General features: G+C 37.0%; 1 long non-coding RNA gene across 2 annotated transcripts; it reads right to left on the bottom strand.

Annotated features, from left to right (window-relative positions):
- Positions 1–8,336: 8,336 nt before the first annotated feature.
- Positions 8,337–15,309, bottom strand: LOC113035177 (uncharacterized). Of its 2 annotated transcripts, none has more exons than XR_013901104.1 (4): positions 15,066–15,309; positions 13,826–13,981; positions 9,146–9,333; positions 8,337–9,012 (listed from the first exon to the last, which is right to left on the bottom strand). It is a non-coding gene; the product is annotated as an uncharacterized LOC113035177 (long non-coding RNA). The 2 variants fall into 2 exon arrangements; XR_013901103.1 differs by having other exon boundaries at positions 15,070–15,305.
- Positions 15,310–20,693: the final 5,384 nt, after the last annotated feature.

The raw sequence follows: 20,693 nt of genomic DNA, 5'->3' as shown, positions 1-20,693 counted from the left end.
TGAGTGGAAGTTTGCATGGTGCTGTATTGCAACTTTGTGTTGATGTGTTGAGTGATTTGGTCTGTAACAATTTTAAAGGAAAAGTTTGTCATTTCCAGCTGTTTATCAGCTGTTTGATCAGATCAGCAACTAAAATTCTTTACTTAATTCATTTGTCTCATGTTGTGAATACACATGCAGTGAGCGTCATACAAAAGACATAAATTAGACACAAGCTGCGGGCTTAGTTTACATTTTTCCAGGAAAAAGATGTGAGCTCAGATAGGAAAACATTTCCATGCTGTTATAAAAATAGCATTCTTTAAAAGCCTCCAAGCAGTTATGTCTTCAACCTTTCATTCTTCACAAAACCTTTATAGTAGGACAAATAATGTGTCTACTCCATAATGTAACAGACATGAAAAATCTGTACACAGCGCTTCGAGTACTCTGGGAGAGTAAAAAAGCGCTATATAAGAATCAGTCCATTTACCATTTACAGGAAACTTTGATCATTGCCCAGAAAAAAAAGGGAAAGGCCACATATTTAAATTTGTATTCCTTGTTGTTTGCAAAATTCACCTTATAAATTTCAAAGGATGTGATGTGGTAAACTAATTTGATCTGTTATAGAAGAATTTTTCTTTTGTCTCTCTTCTTCTCCTCACCCTCAACTAGTTTATGGTAACATTAGCATTATTCAAAATGACATAACACTATTTACTTATAAAGTAACGTTCCAGTCCCAGGTATGGGTGAGTTGGCAATCAGAATGGCTGCAGGAATCTGGTTTTGAATCTACCCAGGACCATTTCCTGAATGTCATTCCCCTTTTTATTATTCTCTCTACTCTTTATCTATCATAAAATAGGCTCCAAAGTTAAATAAATAATTTTTACAGCTTCTGTGTAAGCAGACAGTGACAGCACAACTGTGAGGAAAGGAAGTCATTCAAATTTTGAAATCTTAAAATCCTACAGAGCAATGAGGTCTATGAACCAGCTGCTCCTGGAAATTTCAGGTCCAGGTTTATCAGGAGATGCCATGAAGCCTTTTTAATGCTGGCTTATTTACTTCTTTTATTCGATTTTTTTAGTGTATATTTATTGTTATTCAGTCACTGTTTTATATAGTATATATGTTGTAGAACTTGTAATTGAGGTTGATTAAAGTGTAGCTACACAAATAAACTTTGACTGGCCCATATGGTCACAGGGCCATATGGGCCATTGCTAGGGACGATTTTTAGGGAAGATAGATGGATTAAAAACAAAATGCAAAGTTGTTTCTTATGTTTAGTGTCGCTTAAACATGCAAAGACCGGGCCAACATACATCAGAACAGTTGTTATGAACATTTTTCCTCTTGATCTGACAGAGATGATAGCTGATGGCAGCAGAGGAAGGAACTGTTTTAAAATGAGGCGAAATGATTGGCTCACAGACATTTTGTCAGATGTTTAGCCAATAAGTAGCATGGATACACCTGGACCTGGTGTGGCTAGAAGGGCCGGTGTTGATAACTATCAGCCAGTGGCACGTTGTCATCACTTTTCATATTTATTGTAGACTGTTTTTAATGCAGAGGACAAAGCAGCAAACACTGGTGTAGAGACCTGAGGAGTGATCTTGAAACAATCAAAGGTAACTATGCTTATAAACTTCAGGCTTTGTATTTGCAAAACTGTAGTTGCATTATTTTTATTTGTGTCTATAGAAATATGAGGTATAAATCATGTGTATTGTGTCATGAGGGTGCTGTGAGCGGTGTGGTAGGCAGGAGTAGGACCCAAACGCAGGGCTCAAAACACAAAGGGGGGAACTATAGAAGGTAGCTTCATTGCAACATGGGGGACGACGTAACAATGGGCAGAGGGAAAAAGAGGACTAAATACACTGAGGGGTGAGAAGGGAAGTGGAAACACAGCTGGGAGAGTTTAAACATAATCAGGTGGGTGGAAGAAAAACTGAACACAATAACATAAGATGTGAAACTGTCAAAGTAAAATAGGAAAACAGAGACACACATTAAGACATGGACTGACAGAAAAAGAGGAAATAGAGGGAGCCGAGACATGCCTGGGAACATCTGAATAAAAACAGTGACAGAACTATAAGTCTTAAAAGTCTAGTTTCACCAATCCAAAGGCTGAACATTTGGACTCATGCGAACGAGCTTTTAGTCCAATACTACATTTAGTCTGTTGCTGTGACAGTTCACTGTGGCTCTTGGGGTTAAAAGCTCAGGCCTTTCAGCCTTCTCAGAATGTAATATTTTGCCAAATAGTTGTTTCTGTTTGATGTACCATTGAGAAAGCAACATATTGAGAAGCACAGTTAAGCTGGAAAAACAACAGTGAAACACCAGTGAGAGAAGTTAGTGATAAATTTTGCATTAGTTTGCAACATGCAGCTGAACACTGTTATTAACCATTAATTTCTCTCTTAAAGGTTCTTTAAAGAAAAATTGATATGACTTCACTGACTCAAAATTCAACTACCAGCAGCAGCTGCAACAATTATGGCAACTACACAGATTTTAAGGACTTCTGCTGGTATTATGAGGACAGCATTAGCACCTTGACATGGATAATTGTTTGTGTCAGCCTTCCTTTGACCTCACTGGCAATCTTTTTTCTTTGCATAAAGGTGTGTATATTATGAATAAGATTGTTTTACTACGATCTGGGTTTTGTATGATTCACTTTGACTTTGGGACTAAATTTCATAGAAGTGGAATAAAATGACTATTAAATTAAAAAAATATGATTTCAGTTGCCACTGTAAATAAAAGGTGAAAAGGTAAAAAAATCATATGATTTAATTAAGAAGGGTGACTTTGTAACATCATAACTGTTCAAATGAAAGAATACATTACATCAAAAGCCATTATTTTTGTTACTTTTGAAGGTAAGGAGAGCAGTGTACCTGTTGTTAATTGTCTGCTTTTGTTAGCACTGCATACTTACAATTTTGAATTCATCCTATTAAATACAGACTGCAACACTATTGACAGCTCACTGAACAGCTCTGGAATAACTGAAACTGCTTCAGTTATTTTGCTGCTGCTTTTTTTTTTTTTTGGATGCCCAAAGACTTTACAGCAGTTTGTAAGTCACACTGCAGATTTGGGTCCATTTGCTTTAGTAAACTACCCTAGACTGTACTCTGACAACAGCCCAACTACTACTGCAGCTTTTATATACTGCAGCGCCCTGGGGCGCCTCTGTCAGTGCGCCCCAGGGCAGCTGTGGCTACAATGTAGCTGCCATCACCTGTGTGTGAATGTGTGGATAACTGAACGTGTAAAGCGCTTTACGAATACAGGCCATTTTACCATTTATAGATCTCAAAATGATTTTTTTGTCAGTACTCACAATGAAAGTTTCAGTTTTAACAATCATTTATTTAATTTATTAGTGGCAATCACTAGCAAAGCAACATAGACAAATCCATTCAATTCAACATAAAATATAAAATATAGTTTTGTATAATTATGCAACTAAGTTTCAGTGTTACAAAGTCTGGTATTGAGTCACAACATTAAATGTGTGTGCAGCTGAGTAGAAAGGTGCTATATAAGTATATATAAGTACTAGTTCTTTTAACATTGAATACACAGAACACATTTAAACTACTTTTTCCTTGTATTTTACCATTGTAGTATATGTCAAAACATCAACCCATTTTCACCTCATAATTCTTAATGTAATACTCCATCCCAAGCTCAAAGTCTGGCAAAAAAAAGACAAAAATGGACTTTAATTTAAAAAATAACATGCAATGTATTTATTTATGTAAATCAGGCCAAGTATTAATCTGCAAGTCTTTAGTGTGTAGTATGTTATATGAAATGTTTTTATGTGGAAACCATAATGCCTAAATTGTGTTGACTGAACATGTTTATAGTTTACTTTGTTTTCCTTTAGGTGCGAAATGGTCACATCGGTCAAATCTATCTCATCAACCTTTACATTTCTGACCTTGTTCAGCTCTTCTGTATGGTCGTTCACATGTCAGGTGTCCAGGACGACCTCACACCGATAATATTCTCTTTCTATGTCTACCCTTCTGGTCTGATGGCAAGTGTTAGCTTCATGGTGTGTGTCTCCATGGAAAGGTAAACATCTGTGCTGTGTGTTTGTAGCTATGTAATTCTCTGAGCATTTATTGCTTTTCATTAGTATATCTTTTTAATACCTCTCCATGTCAACTCCTCTGTGTGTCTTTCTTGTATAATAGGTATTTGGTTGTTGCCCATCCAGTGTGGTACCAACAGAGACGAACCATCAAGGTCACTGTGGTGGTCTGTGTCTTAGTCTGGATCATTTCTGTTTTTGTTGGCCTCTTAAATAACGACTATTTGGGTGCCTTCCTCATCATTCCCCTTCCTCTTCTCATTTTCTTCCTTATTAAAACTATTAAAGCCGTGTCTGCAACCAGTGTCCCCTCTGATGAAAAACAAAGAATTGTGGCAGTTTTGGTGCTGGTGGTGCTGATTTACATATTGGTGTTTGTGCCCAGAACCATTTTGGAAATACTGTACCTGACAAATACAAATTGGCAGACTTTGTACTTTGTGTATGACACTACCTGCAGTTTAGTTCAGCTGAATCCTCTTATAGACTTGATTATGTACTTTTTCATTAACAAATGGGTGTTAGACAAGCTTTTGGGCTGTCTGTGTTGTTGCAAATTGGACAACAATGATCTCAGAACTTCAGTGACAACAACATAAAATCAGAAGGAAATTGTGCAACTTCCGAGTTGCCTCACTGTAGATAAGTGAAGCTTTTTTTTGTTGGATTGTTGGCTTAATGGGAAATGGCTGTTCAGGCAATGTTTCTGTTGTTTATTAGCATGGATTAAAATATATATTATATGTATCAATTAATACAATCAACATTTCAGTCCTAATTCCTTATTTGATCTATTTTAGTTTTACTGAGACAATATTTGTTTGCTCTTTTGTGCCGTTGGCTGTAAAACTATCTGCTCTTTCAGCAGTGATCCAACAACAAATTACTTTTCCCCCCAAATGTTAAGAAAACCCGACAGAATAATCAACATGTACTCTTAGAATTGCTTTAAATCCCTTTGATTTCTGCATTCTTAAAGTGCAGTGTGGTCTAGAAAAGCATGTATAAAAACCAATTTTCAAAAAATACAGTTTGTACTTGATAATATAAAATATGATAACATAAATAAATTAAAAAGTCTTTATTGTTGTTCATGTAACCATAAAAACAGAATAAAATCAATTAACTCAAATCCCATTGTGCAGTGTCATGTCCCATTTAAAGAAATCAGGTTAATTGATCTAACACACTGGTGTATGTGTAATATCATCTTGCATCTAAACATTGGAGTGCGCTGATTTACTACCACTGCTTGTAACTTTTCAATTTTCTTTTCCATTTTTGTGATAATAAGAGATTCAGAAGATCTCATTTTCAGTTCTCTATTACAATTTATAAATACAGATATAAATATTTATTCTTCATTAACGAGCTCATATATAACATTTGCATGGTATCATTTAAATAAGTTATTAACAATGTATTTACTGTATTTTTCAGACTAGAAGGCACACTTAAAGTCCTTTAATTTTCTCAAAAATCAACAGTACACCTTATGTATGAATTCTGGTTGTGCTTACTGACCTCAAACCGATTTTTTTGTGCTACATCACGCAAAAATCTGTTCTACATGTTTTAGTACGACTTTGGTAAACTATGAAGCGGCACCACTTGATGGTCAGAGCATTAAGGCTACCGTAGTCAGGAGCCTCATGGAGTAATAAGTACTGTGCATCAACATAATATTACCGTATTGTCTGTGTACAAGGACCCCAAAATGGCACCTGTTAAGAGACATTCTTACGAAGCAGATTTCAAACTCAAGGCTATCAATTAAGCAGTAGAACATAGTAAAAAAGCAGCTGCAAAGATGAAGAATTTGATGGATTTGTGGAATAGGAATGAACTGAAAAAGTGAGTGTATTGTTCTGTATTTTCTGTGTTACAACTGAAGAATGTTACCCTCTTCAACAATGTAGAATAAAGTTTGACTTATCTGACTGTTTTGTTTTGTTTTTTTTTCACTTAATGGGCCTTATAATCCAGTGCGCCTTATAATAATAATAATGATGGATTGGATTTATATAGCGCTTTTCAAGGCACCCAAAGCGCTTTACAATTCCATTATTCATTCGCTCTCACATTCACACACTTATGGTACAGAAAATACGGTAGATGCACTTTTATATATTCTCATGTTCTTCTTTTGAGAGAAGACAATATGCTTAATTATACGTTTTCAAAATTTATTATCAAACGGTTAAAATTTTTGTTTCGTTTTTTTCATGGTGCCATGGACCTCTGGTTCTCCACAGCTCAGAGAGACAAAGGATGCTGCATCCAGGAAGGAATTTTATTGTGTGTCATAAACACTATGGAACGCCAGGACTGCCATAATGAATTAATTAAATACACCATTAAATAATTAATTAAATGTGGCAATAATTAATTAAAATTGGAATTAATTAATTAAATAAATAGTTATGACACATGTAATTAATTAATTATTGACACATTTAATTAATTATTTATGTATTTCACATTTTAATTAATTATTGACACATTTAATTAATTAATTATTGACACATTTAATTAATTATTTATGTATTTCACATTTTAATTAATTATTGACACATTTAATTAATTAATTATTGACACATTTAATTAATTATTTATGTATTTCACATTTTAATTAATTATTGACACATTTCATTAATTATTGACACATTTAATTAATTATTTAATGATATATTTATTTATTTCATTTTGGCAGTCCTGACGCCTGGCTCTCATCATGAAATAATTTTATCTGTCAGCCTCACCCATCAAACTCAGGGGGCGGGGTTAACGCTGCCCATGCAGCTTCTCTAACATTTGATTGGTTGCCGTGCAAAGTAAGTCAAAACAGGTCGATCCTAGAAAATCGATTGCTTGTGTAGACTTGGGGCAGGCAGGTATCCCAGAATGCAGATCAAATCACAGGCAGCAATGGTGGTGGTGTAGTTTTAAAATACCCCGTTTTTCTGTCACCAGCTACACTTTTAACAGTGTTTTAGCCGCGAATGTTGCGACGTATGTCTGGTCAGGTTAATTTAATTTCTCTATATAGTAAATATAATAATAATAATAATTTCTCTTAATTTCTCTATATAGTAAATAAAATGCAACTAACACTATAGAACTAAAAATTATAAAATAAAATTCTGAAATGAATACATTCACATGGAGATGCAGATTTATTGTCACAGTACTGCTTAAAGCTACAACAGCCGTTTGCTTTTTCCTCACACTGATGGCCTGCTGCAACATACTGCAGCAGCACAAACCAGCCAGCGGCTTGTCACTGAGCATTTTCTGCAAAAAAAAAAAATCAAGTCCATAAAATATGGAGCCCCGCAGGGGACATGGGAGAAAAAAAAAATAAGATGGACTTTTGCGAGATCTCGCAAAACTTTTGCGAGATCTCGCAAAACAAACTCGGGATCTCGCAAAACTTTTGCGAGACCCCGCAAAAGTTGAATTCCAACAATGGCGGCAGCTACTTAGTTGTAATATTACTCTTTCTGGGTCACAAAATACACTTTTAAGATATTTTGAGGCGTGAATGTAGTTGTGTAAACGTCAGATACCTGCTCGGTTTACAAGACATTACATATTTGCAAAAGTGCACCGACGTTTTCGGAGATCTGACACCCACTAGCTTGAAGCTAACGGGAGGTCGAGACCTACTACAGCCGGGAGGAACACCGCTTTCCCGGCACATCGTGCCTCGACCTCCCGGTCGGCTTCGAGCTGGTGGCCTCCGAAGAATGTGGCTAAAACCTTTGCGAGATCTCACAAAAGTCCGTCTTAATTTTTTTTTCTCCCATGTCCCCTGCGGGGCTCCGTAATAAAAGGACTGAATAGAAACAAGATAAAAACAACATCTCTGACAGTGTCATGTGGGTGAAATTCAAACGTTAACTCAGACTCAGACCAGCACAGAACTCCTGGTTTACCTCATAAAGTCCATCAGTGGTCAAGTGTTGCAGATGGCAACACAAGACCAGTGTTGGTCAAGGTACTTGAAAAAAGTAATCAGTAACTAACTACTGATTACTTCCCCCAAAAAGTAATCCTGTTACTTTACTGATTACTTATTTTCAAAAGTAATTAGTTACTTAGTTACTTTTTAAAAACATGATTTACAACCTGAATAGATGATAAAGCAATAGATTTTTCAGACCAATTCTAGTTTCTCTGCATAATCCATCATATAAAATGTAATCAAATGAAAAAGTCTCTTTTTAAAACTAGTTTTATTATTTTTAATCTTTTAACTTTACGCATCAAGCAAAAATTAAATTATATGCAACATTCTCTGACTGGAAGAAATTTGTTTAACATTTAAACCTATTTTCTGTATATTCGAGCATATAAAATAAAATAGTTTTTGCTGCTTAAATCTGTAGTACAACAGCCGTTTGCTTTTTCCTCACAATGATGAGCTGCTGCTACACCTACTGCAGCAGCACAAACCAGCCAGCCGCTTGTCAGTGGGCATTTTCTGCATGAGAAAAAACAAAATCAGGTCCATAAAAGGACTGAGTAGAAACAAGATAAAAACAACATCTCTGACAGTGTCATGTGGGTGAAATTCAAAAGTTAACTCAGTAATTGCAGGTAGGATCATCAGAAAGTAACTAAGCTGCAACAGAACCAAAGTTCCTACAATTCTTCGCTTTTCCTCGGTGCTCACTGTGGAGGCAGCACGCAGGGCTTTGAGGGTCGCAGCAAAACAGATGATGAACAGAAAGGCAGGGACTAGGATCAAAATAAGGACTCGTAGAAAATAACGCAAGACTATGGCCACAGGTACACTGACAACACAAAGGGCCCAGACCAGAATGCAGACCAGCACAGAACTCCTGGTTTGCCTCATAAAGTCCGTCAGTGGGCGGGTGATGAAAAAACACCTGCAACACAAGACAGACAGATAACTTAATTTTCACAGTAGAGAATATATTATTTCTAAAAATATGGATGATTCACAGTACAATATAGTACTCAAGCACATGCAAGTACACACACTGAAAGTTAGACAGGTACCTTTCCAGAGCAATGCACAACTTGAAGTAAAGACTGGCCTGGACACCGAAATAGTAAATAACAAAAGACATCATGTAGGTTTCATGATCATCTGGTTTTGCCACGATAATGATGATAGTGCACATCTGGATTAGATTGGAGATCAGGAGGTTTGTGTAATAGATGACAGGGACCTGATCCCGTCGCACCTGCAGGACATACAATTATTAGTCAGAATATGAAATAATAACAAGATGTGTTCAACTCCATCATAGAGCAATCTATGAGGTCAGATTAAACAGACAATGTTTTGTCATGTGCGGTATTACAATGTTGCACTTGTTATCTGATGGGATGTGTATTATATGTTAGAGAGTACCTCACTTCCAAATATTTTCACTGTGAAGTATATTAACGTTTACTCCTTTAGTGAAACATTCTGATTAAGCTATGAGGCCCAGGTGTTGTGCATCTTCTACTGGATGATAGAAAGGCTAACCTTGAAATTGTGCAGGCACTTTGTCAGCATTATTTAACTTTTACATTTTAATTCACACAACGGTTTGATGTGAACAGAGAAGTTACAGGAACACTGATTAATGTACAAACTAACAGATGTAATATTTTCATGCCATCTCTATTCATTTTAATCTGTTAACTACCCACAGGTCACCAGTGCGCCACTTAGCAGCAGGGTTTTAACTACATGCTAAACAACCATAGTTTTAGAAAGTAAAACACATCATTCAGATTCACTCTCTTACAATAATCCCCCACACTGTGCTGCAACCGTCTCCTCTTATTTTTCCCTGTTGTTTTATTCGTAATTATTCATAACTATTTTTTATCATGATTTTTTTTTTTTTTTGCCTTACCATCGTTACCCCATAAAGTTTTTTTTAGCAGATTTCTATTAGAAAAGTGGCCGTTGCCATCAGTGGGGGTTAAAATTTGACAGATGTGGAAACATAGTGTAAGTTGTGGTACAGCAGGCAGTGTGTGGGCAGTGGTTGTACACTCAGTGTTGTGGATCAGCAGTTACTCCTTTGTAGTAAGTCTGGAGCAGTTTTCCAAAATGGTTTGAGTTTCCAATTCCAAGAGATAGACCCAACCAAGCAATGCAGGCAGCTTCAGTTGCCTACGTCCAGATGTTAACTGCACTAACTTCTGATGAAACACTGCCACTTAGTGGCCAGTGCTCATGGTCACAGACAGCCATCTGCAGACCAGGGGCGGAGCGTGGGGGTGGCTTACTGGGCTTAAGCCCGGGTTGTTTTGTCAGAAGCCCGGGGTCTTTTGGAGTGCAATTTTTTCATAGTTAGATGCCTGGCTGACAACTGTATAAAACAAAAAGTACACACAATATTCGAAGCACATAATGCACACAGTGGGAATTTACGACTGTGCGTGAATCCCCCCTGATATTGGTATGATCCGAGCTCAGGCACTAAGCAACTGAGCGAGGGGGCGGGGCTGCAGCCAGGTGCTCTTGTGCCTGTGAGTGCGCTGTTGGAGTAACAGAGCCAGCCATACTAAGGAGAGCTTAAGTTTGACCAGGTACCAAAGCAAACCATTCATACCGTACAAATGACGGTGAATCACGAAAGATTGATATCAAACTGATCACTTGACCAATATTACGTTACTTGCTCTTCAAGTGAATCAACAAATGGCGAAATGAAAAGCCGAACAAATGCTTTTTTTTTTTTTTTAATAGAGTCTTATCTTACGTGTGTTTATTTCATATTTTCAGTTCTTACCCTCCCCGACTAAATCGGTTTCAGTTATGTACTGAAATATAAGAATGGACATTAGAGGGTTCTTTCAAAGAAAAAACTCAGGTAAATGTTATTTTATATATTATGCTTTGTATGTTGTTCAGTATATTTCTATGCAAAACAAGAGGAATTTCAGTACACAGCAGGATATTCACATTTGTAACCAGATATTTACATACACTTTAGGGAGAAAACATAAAACATTTTTACTGTACAACATCAATTTAGAGTAAACTTTTGTTTTAGATAAATATTGAAATATCTTTTGAATTAGTTAAATGTCAGAATAAAGAGAGACAGAGCTTCTATTTTTTTATCACTTTCATCAAATTTAAGAGTACATATACACTAAGTTTGTTAATTAATAAGAAAACCAGATGATTCCATTCTGAGCTGAAGAAGCTTCTGATAGGTTAGTAGAGTCCATGTGAGTAAACTGGTGGCACAGCTGTGGATGCATATAAGGCAAAACACAGAGCCTGTTTCTTTGAAATGGGAAAATTAAGAGATATCAACCAAAACACCAGGAAAAGAATTGTGGAGCTCCATAAGTGTGGCTCAGTTTGAATACAATTTGGTGCCATTTGCAATTAAGAAATACAGATAGTTTCTCTCTTTACTCTTAAAGTTAACAAATATGTTTTTTATATTTATCAATCTAAAAAAATAAACATTTAGTCTGATTTGATGTTACAATTAAAAAGTGTTTGTGTTTTTATCTGAAGAGTTTGTAAATATCTGGTTTCAACTGTATATTTGATGATTGTCAGCACAAAGAGGGAGAGAGAGGAACAGAGAGGGAGAGAGAGGAGACAGGACAGAACAGAGATGAACAAGAGCAGGTGAGACACACATGTTAGTCAAATGGTTGTTTACCAAAAGTATCACCGTATCACAGGTCCTCATGTATCTCGTACCTAGTGTTTCTTTTTAGGTTTGTTATTTTTCAAATTCTATATTTATTAAGTTATGCAGGCTTGTTTGCACAACAAGGCTAAATAATTATATAAACTTTTGTGAATCTACATAGTGGACTTTGGTAGAATTAAAAAATAAGTGTAGTGCAGGTCTATGATGATTTTTAGTGCTACTATCATCTAGTTCTGATTCTGGTTCTGTCTTGGTTAAATCCTAAGTAGTCCTGATTTTGAACTCTTGTAGTCCTGTTTTAATTCCGGATCAGTTCTGGGTCTGGTTGAATTGGGGTTTAGTCCTCGTGTCTTGATGCAGCCCTGACCTTGTTCTGCCTTGCTGCTTAATTAAAAAACTAGTTTAAGGTGTCCTGTATATGTGATATCTTTTTTTCCCTATATGAAGTCATTCTTTTTTGAACAAAACTCAAAACAGAGCCAATTAATCTTTCAGTCATTTCTACACCCCCCCCCCTCCCCCAAAAAAAGAAAAAAGAAAAAAAAATCCACATGCATACTACCCTTCAGGGCTAAGCCCCGGGTGTTTCAAATGTCTGGCTCCGCCTCTGCTGCAGACTGCACCCAATGAAGTCCAAATGAGGGAGCAGTGACTCATTAAGTCCTCCAGCTCCTTTCAGACTTCAATCCAACAAAGCAAAAATGAGTAGAGAAAAATTATCATTCAAATTCTTAAATCCACATTGGGTGAGTAATGATTAATCCTCTTACTGAGATTATTCAATGTGAACTCTAAAATCCCTTCAGATGTTACATACACTCATACACAGGAAGCTTTATTTATATAGCACCAAATCTCAAGACTCTCAATTTGCCTCAGTGACCCTAAAATAATGAAGGAACAACCCTGAAACATCTCCCATCACTCCCACCCACCCCCATCTCTCTCATAATCATGCTTTGTGACACACACACACACACACACACACACACACACACACACACACACACACACACACACACACACAGCACCTAACCAGTCACCATGAATATCACAGTCTTGCCTGCACCAACATAGTAATTCACTGCAAACCTGCACATTAACCTGGACTTACTGTTCAGTATAAACTCTAACAAACATGAAATTACGATCATTACACTTAACCACACCCTAGGGGTCAATTTTCTCTTTTTTATAATGATTCATTTTTCACTTCTTTGTCACTTGACCCCAAATGACCTACTTTTTAAGGTCACAGCTGCATGTAAGTGTGAAAGCTTTTCTGGGTATACTGTAACGTGTAAACTATAACAGATGCAGCTGATTATATTATGTCAGGACTCATAAAGGAATAACCCTTAGAAGCCGAAGCACAGCCCCATCCAGTGTGACAGGTACCCATTCAGGATAATCGGTGTTTGTGTTTCCCAATAAACCACAGAAGTAATTTTAAAGATCTCGATAGGATTCAATGGTGTGCTGGACCCATCCAGTCTATATGTCCGATACTGCCCATGTTAGTGTCGCAGTGAAATGTTCAATTATCCCTAACTAGTATAGCACAGTCGGGGTAAAAAGAAGGTTTATATTCCTCTGATCAGGTCTTAAAGCTGAACAACAGTGCACAACATATTACACCATTTTAATTTTTATTTAACAAAAACTAATAGTGCTATAGTGCTAGTTCAATGTTTAAGTACTGAATAAGCATCTATACCGGCATCTGTGCACGTGACCGCAAGAAGGAAAAGGACGTTCAGTGCACAGGTGGACAGTATAGAGACATTTTGGTCTCCTGGCATCAGCTAAAAGGATCAGGCTTTGGACCATGAAAAAAATAGCTTGCTGGACAATATTTTGTATTAAACTGTCTATCACAGTTTTTTAAATTACACATTAAGATTGCTGGAATCAGTTCAAAATTATTTCCATCCATTTTTTCTCCTAACGGAAACATATTTCTTATTTTAATTATATTTGTTTTGAAAACTCTTCTTTTTGTTCCTATACTGACAGACATAAAATGCACAATATTTAGTGATTATCTACATACCACACAACACAAACAGCAGATGACCAGTATGGTCAAAGGAAGGCAGACACCAATATTGATCCACATCATCACATGGATGGGCCCCATCTCTATCTGCCATTCAGGGATGGAGCTCTGGTAAAAGATGCACTGTTCACCTTTTCTTCAAAGAAAGACCTGTCGGTGGAAAAGGGAGATTCCATGTAGTTACAGTGATGAAAAAATTCAATAAAAAGTACATGTAGAAAACTGGTAACAAATAATATAGACGGCTGTGTTATTATATTGTATTCATCAGGTTCATACACATATTTACTGCTACTTTGAAGCAAATATGTGAAAATAAATCAGTGTTCTGTCAAGTAATATGATCTTAAACAAGTGCAGTTAGTGCAGTACCAGTACAGATATTTACATTCACAACATTCATAGATAAGCACACTGCAAACACAAAAGAACATGTGACTAATTGCAAGTGTTGCCTTCACTTGCCTCGAGACCGCCCACACATGAAATATAATGCAGATAATGCTGGTGAAAACTGAAGGAGGAAGTTGTGGTAGTCAACTTTAAAAATACACAGCAAAATCTCCAGTGTTAAATTAACATTGGAGAGTGTCTATATGGGTCCACACCTCTGAGTGTTAAATACAACACTGTTGACAGTGTTATATGTTTAAAAGTAACTTAGTCAGTTTTGAAGATTAACAATGGCTAACGCTGAGCAGTGCTGATTTTCTAACACTGGAATATTTCTAACATTTTGAGTTATTTTCCAGTGTTAGAAAATCAGCACTGCTCAGCGTTAGCCATTGTTAATCTTCAAAACTGACTATGTTACTTTTAAACATATAACACTGTCAAAAGTGTTAATTTAACACTCAACAGTGTTGTATTTAACACTCAGAGGTGTGGACCCATATAGACACTCTCCAGTGTTAATTTAACACTGGAGATTTTGCTGTGTACCAACCCCCATTCACTGGAATTCACAGTCAGCATGTATTAAACTAGTGAAAACGAAATATTTGATTTTCTCTGATCAAGTTTTTATCAAGTAATCTGAGTATAATCAAGTACAGCCAATAACAGTTACCAGTACACACATTTCTGTTCTCTGCATTTATACAAAAGCACCCTGCAAGCACAAAAGAAAAGAGCATAGTAGTCTATCTCATAATACTTTATTACTAAATGCCAGTTTTCTTGTGACTATGCTGTTCTTCAGAAGCAGTGTGATAAGTGTAAACATTGCCCTTACTTGCCTCAGGAATGTTCCAACGGTCTCAGTCATCAAACTCTGAAACATGATATCTGTCCCCGTCTGTCTTGAACAGAGACGTCGTCGTTGCCAACTTTAAACACTCCATACTCCACTCAGAGTCAAATACAAACAAGAGTAGTGATTTTTAGAGTAGAGCCAGTTTTATATTTCCATGCTTCTAGTTGCCTTCACATTGTCTTGAACGGGGAAGTTGCAAATCGTGAAACCCCGCCCACCACCCGCATGCAGTCACACTTGCAGGGTAATTTTTAAGATTTACAGTGAAAAGACAGTTTTTTATTTTTAGTTTGCACCCCAATTCACTTGAGTTTAAAAACTAATAATTTCAATTTGCCCTTCTAGTAAATGAACCCCTGCAGTCACTCTTAACAGGATCTCTCTCTCTATGCATGTAAGAAAACAGAGTTATTAATGCAGCAATGGCTTTTGTTTGGGGAGTTTTTTAGAACACACAAATGCCTGACTCACAACTAAATCCTTAAAATGCATTGCAAATATTACATCAGCAAATACCAAGAATAACCTAATACTAAATAATAGAAAACTAATAGATTACCACACAAAGAACTAAAAAAAAAAGACCGCCCATGATGGTTCCTCCTCTTCCTCCTCTTTCTTGGGTTTCTGCTGCCTGAGGTATTCACTGAGCACTCGGTCAGTTGGGGCCATCTTCCCAATGTATTCATGGATGTTCCTTGTCTCATCCTGGACTGTGGTGCTGACACTCATCAGTCCCCGGCCCCCTTCCTTCCGCTTAGCGTACAGCCTCATTGTGCTGGACTTGGGGTGAAACCCTCCATGCATGGTAAGGAGCTTTCTTGTCTTTATGTCAGTGGCTTCTATCTCCTCCTTTGGCCAGCCTATTACCCCAGCAGGGTACCTGATCACGGGCAGGGCGTATGTGTTGATGGCCCGGATCTTGTTCTTACCGTCCAGCTGACTCCTCCGGACTTGCCTGACCCTCTGCAGGTACTTGGTGGTTGCAGCTTTTCTAGCGGTCTCTTCATGGTTCCCATTCGCCTGTGGGATCCCCAAGTACTTGTAACTGTGCTCTGTGTCTGTAATGTTGCCTTCTGGTAGTTCAGTCCCCTCAGTTCTGACTACCTTCCCTCTCTTTGTTACATTTCTCCAGTCCGAACGACATTACAATATCATTGCTGTGTATCCTGGTAGTGTGGATCAGTGAATCAATGTCTCGTTCACTCTTGGCATACAGCTTGATGTCATTAATGTACAGGAGGTGGCTGACAACTGCTCCATTTCATAGTCGGTATCCGTAGCCAGTCTTGTCAATGATCTCACTGAGGGGGTTCAGGCCAATGCAGAGCAGCAGTGGGGACAGAGCATCTCCTTGGTAGATCCCACACTTGATGGTAACTTGTGCTATGGGCTTGAGTTTGGTGCTGCATTAGCGTCATCTAGCAGACGTTAGAGGGTACTTCACGTAGTCTATATAGTCCATATATATATATATATAGAGGTTCATTTTAACCTATTATAACTCAAACTACAGTATTTTCTTGAAACCAACCAAGTATATTTCGGGCCAAATAGATGCCAAAGAACAACTACAAAACTGGATTCCATTTGTTTGTTTGTTTGTTTTAAACTTAAAGATACTTTTACATGTATAATAACAACAATTGCAGCAATAATAATAATAATAAACAGAAGAAGAAAGACATCAGGTGCAGAAATCTGCCAAATCAAATCTTGGAACCTCTCCAGCTAAACCAAAATATGTTCTTCTAAGTACGTTATTTTTATTGATGAAACATTTGTACTGAAACTTAATTTTATTTAAGTAATAGAGACACATTCTGACCCATGGCGCCATCTAGAGGACAAAAAAACCACAATAAATGTGAATGTACAAATGTTTAAAAATGTAAATCCTCTACAAGAGTCAAATGGTGCCACTTTGTTCTAACCTGGAGAATGATTCTCAACATCCTGGAAAGAGCAGCACAACAGCATTAATAACAGAACAAAATCCAACCAAAAATCTGTTTAATTCATAAAATGTAAACAGACAAATACATAACATCTTAAGAGAAAACAAGAATAAACTTTATTGGATACATTTCCATTACTTTTTTTAAGATATTACAGAACTATAGGTACCATTGTTTAATCTCTGTTAAGTCAGAAACATCTGGAAAAAATATGAAGAGAAATGATTCTGGAAGAAATTTTGCCCTTTAATTTAAAGCCGCAAAGAATATTGCACTGTAGAGACTCAAGTTCTCACTGGGAAAAGAACCGATCAACCAGTTTCTCTGCATTTCTGACACTATTTGGCTGCAATTTTTCACTCCCCCTTTGTCTCTGACTATTCACTCACCACGTCAGTCTGTCCTATAATCATTCACACTGACCACCTCCTGCTTCATCTGCTGCAGTGTTGTCTCTATTACAGCAGCACAGAAGTGCCAGCAGTCTGTCAATGGGTCCTTTCCACATGAAAACAAACAGAATCAAGTCCACAAATGGACTGAGCAAAAAGGAGATTACAAACATAACATGGATCTGTGTGGGGTCAATCAAGCTTGAGTTTATTAAATTATGAATTGAAAATGATTGTGGGAAGCATGAAAAAGTAGTTAAGCAGCAAAACAACCAACATTCCAATGATTCTTCGTTTTTCCTCAGTGGGCACTGAAGGGGCAGCAGGCAGAGCTTTGATGGTCCCAGCTAAAGAGAAGATGAAGAGAGGAGTGGGGAGGAGGGCATAAATAATGAACCATACAAATTCTTGCAACACTACACCCAGAGGGACACTGACAATACAAAAGACCCAGACCAGAACACAGACCAGCACAGAAGCCTTAGTTTGTCTGAGCCAGTCTAACCACGGACAGGCGATGAAACAATACCTGCAACGCAAAACAGACAGAGACGCTCATGATCACAGTACAGAATAATAGATCACTGACTATAAAGATGCTTCACTGTACAATATAATGTTTAAACACATGCAAGTACACACACACTAAAAGACAGATAGGTACCTTTCCAGAGCAATGCAACACTTGAAGTAAAGACTGGCCATCACACCACAGTAGAGAATGGTCTCCAAAAACCTGGTTATGAGGTTCTTTCATGAATGCCATTGTTATGCAGAGCTGGGGTAGATTGGAGACGAGGAGGTTTGTGTAATAGATGAAAGGGGCCTGACACCGTTGCACCTGCAGGAAATATTCAATGAATTCACATTAATGCAGTAGCATGTCTACTTTCAAAATGAATCTACTTATATACCAGGTTTTCTGGAGACTGTAGTGTGGACAGCGAAGTCTGTTCTCAGTAATTAGAAATATCAGTGACATAAGAGACAGGAAACAGGAACAGTGGGTGTAACACTGAGTCAGCCTGCTTTCTTGTCTTACTAAAGAAAACCTTCCTTCCTCTACGATGAGCGACATATTAAAAAAACAAATAAAGTGAACCTGTACCTCCACAGCCAATGAGTGGCTATGCTAGCTGTGTTGTGCTGTAGAGGGATAGAATGCTGTTATGCGAGTGATCAAACAGTTTTATTAACATGAAAGCTTCACAGAGTATATTCTGCACTGAAGACTGCCTCGCTTCCTCTGCAGTATTGCTAAAATTAAAAACATCTGCCTCAATGACAGTGTTGGGCAAGTTACTTTGAAAAAGTAATCAATTATAGTTACTAGTTACTTCTTCAAAAAGTAGAGTTAGTAACTAAATTACAATATTCTAAAAGTAATTAATTACTTGAAAAGTAACTATTGCGTTACTTTTAAAAAAAAAGTTTGTTTTCATTTTGACACACTGTATTAAAACAATTGATCTCAAATCAGACAAAAAACATAAAATCAGAGTAGAAAAAGTTTTTTTTTTTACTGTAACAACCACAAAAATGTTTAATGATCATATTTCATAACTTTAAATACAAATAAAAATGGTCAATTTTAAAATCACATGCACAAGTTTTGCAAACAACAAATTTATTTGCATCCATTTACCTTTTACCTTGATTTTTTAAATAACCATTTCAAACTATTTACAGAACAATCAGCTGTTTGCATTCAATAAGATGCCACAAATTATTTGTGCCACTCCAAAAACATTATTTCTGTCCACTATAAAGGAGAACATCACAGCCTGATACCTGCAGGTCTGACAGCAGCAGGTGTATCACTGCTGTTTCTACCTGGAGACAGCAGTCGCCTCATTGTTCTGACACACAACACAAAACTATCCACAACACCACACACTAACTACACAAGACAACACATTAACTACACACTCCAAACACGCTAAACGTCACAAATCTCTCACATCTCAAAACTGTCTCTCTCTCTTTTTCTGCTGTCTTTCTCTCTCTCTCTCTCTCTCTCTCTCCTAAAACTTCCCCTATTTTGTTCTTTGCTCATAAGCAGAGAGTACTCGCTGCGCTGTCTTTAGGCAGGAAACGTGACAAAACTATTGAGGAAAAAACGCAACGTATATATTGTTTATGACTCTGGTTTTACTGGCCTATCAACACAATTTAAAAACTGGTATATATCACCTTGTTGCTTTGTCTTTAAGTGGTCAGGTTACAGTTAGGCTAAAGCTGGATCAGGTGACCCTGCACTATACTTTATTTTAGTTGCTAGGTTCCACCTTCAAAGGGACTTCCCATAATGCACTGAGCATTGTCATTTCACATCTTTTCACTCCTCGTAGTGATGGGATTTCCGGCTCTTTTTAGAGAACCGGCTCTTTCAGTTCAGCTCACTACAAAGAGCCGGCTCTTTCAGTTCAGCTCACTACAAAGAGCCGGCTCTTTCAGTTCAGCTCACTACAAAGAGCCGGCTCTTTCGGCTCCGAACCGGCTCTTCAGGTTGTTTTGTTGCTTTCATTAATTTATTATTAACAATAATATAAAATTATGCACAAAAGGAATTACTAATGTAAAAAAAAAAAGTGGTTTTATTTCTATATGTTTATATATAAATATATGCAGTGGCCCCTAGAGACAAAACACATTTCTAGCATGAACTGAACTTCCAAAACAGAGCTACCTAGATCACTTAAATTACTCAATTGAAAGCATGAAAGCATATGTGTATTGTTTGTGTATTTATACACAATCATTCATATATACCTGTTACTACCACACACCAAATCCGGTCGTTGGTACTTGCTGGCTTGTGTAGCCATTAGGCAAAGCTCAACACTGCCCCCTAGCATTCTGGAGCACTTCTGTTGTCTTTTGTACGTGTTTTGAGTTTTTATGTGCTTTGTGTCTGGGGGCCACTGTAAATATACTTTTATTTATTCACTCGACATAAAATGTAATAAATAAATCATATAATACAAAAATTAACTAGTCACATTTCAACTTTTAACTATTTAAATTTTCAGCTTTTTCCTTTTACAAATTTAAAGTGAAACAACACAAATAAATTAAAATATGAAAACAAAAAAAAAGATGCATATTCTCTGTCATATGGACCTGCATGAATAAACTTTCTGAATCCTTTATCATCTGCAACTGAAAATAGTTGTGGATGATTACTATACCTTTGTAATGTGACCTTGTTGTCCCTGGCTCTTTCTCTCTCTCTGGCTCTGTTCCTGTACTACTGT

The sequence above is a fragment of the Astatotilapia calliptera genome, chromosome 13 (assembly GCF_964374335.1).
Source record: "Astatotilapia calliptera chromosome 13, fAstCal68.1, whole genome shotgun sequence".
NCBI classification, from domain to species: domain Eukaryota; kingdom Metazoa; phylum Chordata; class Actinopteri; order Cichliformes; family Cichlidae; genus Astatotilapia; species Astatotilapia calliptera.
This window is presented reverse-complemented; position numbering and strand designations above follow the sequence as displayed.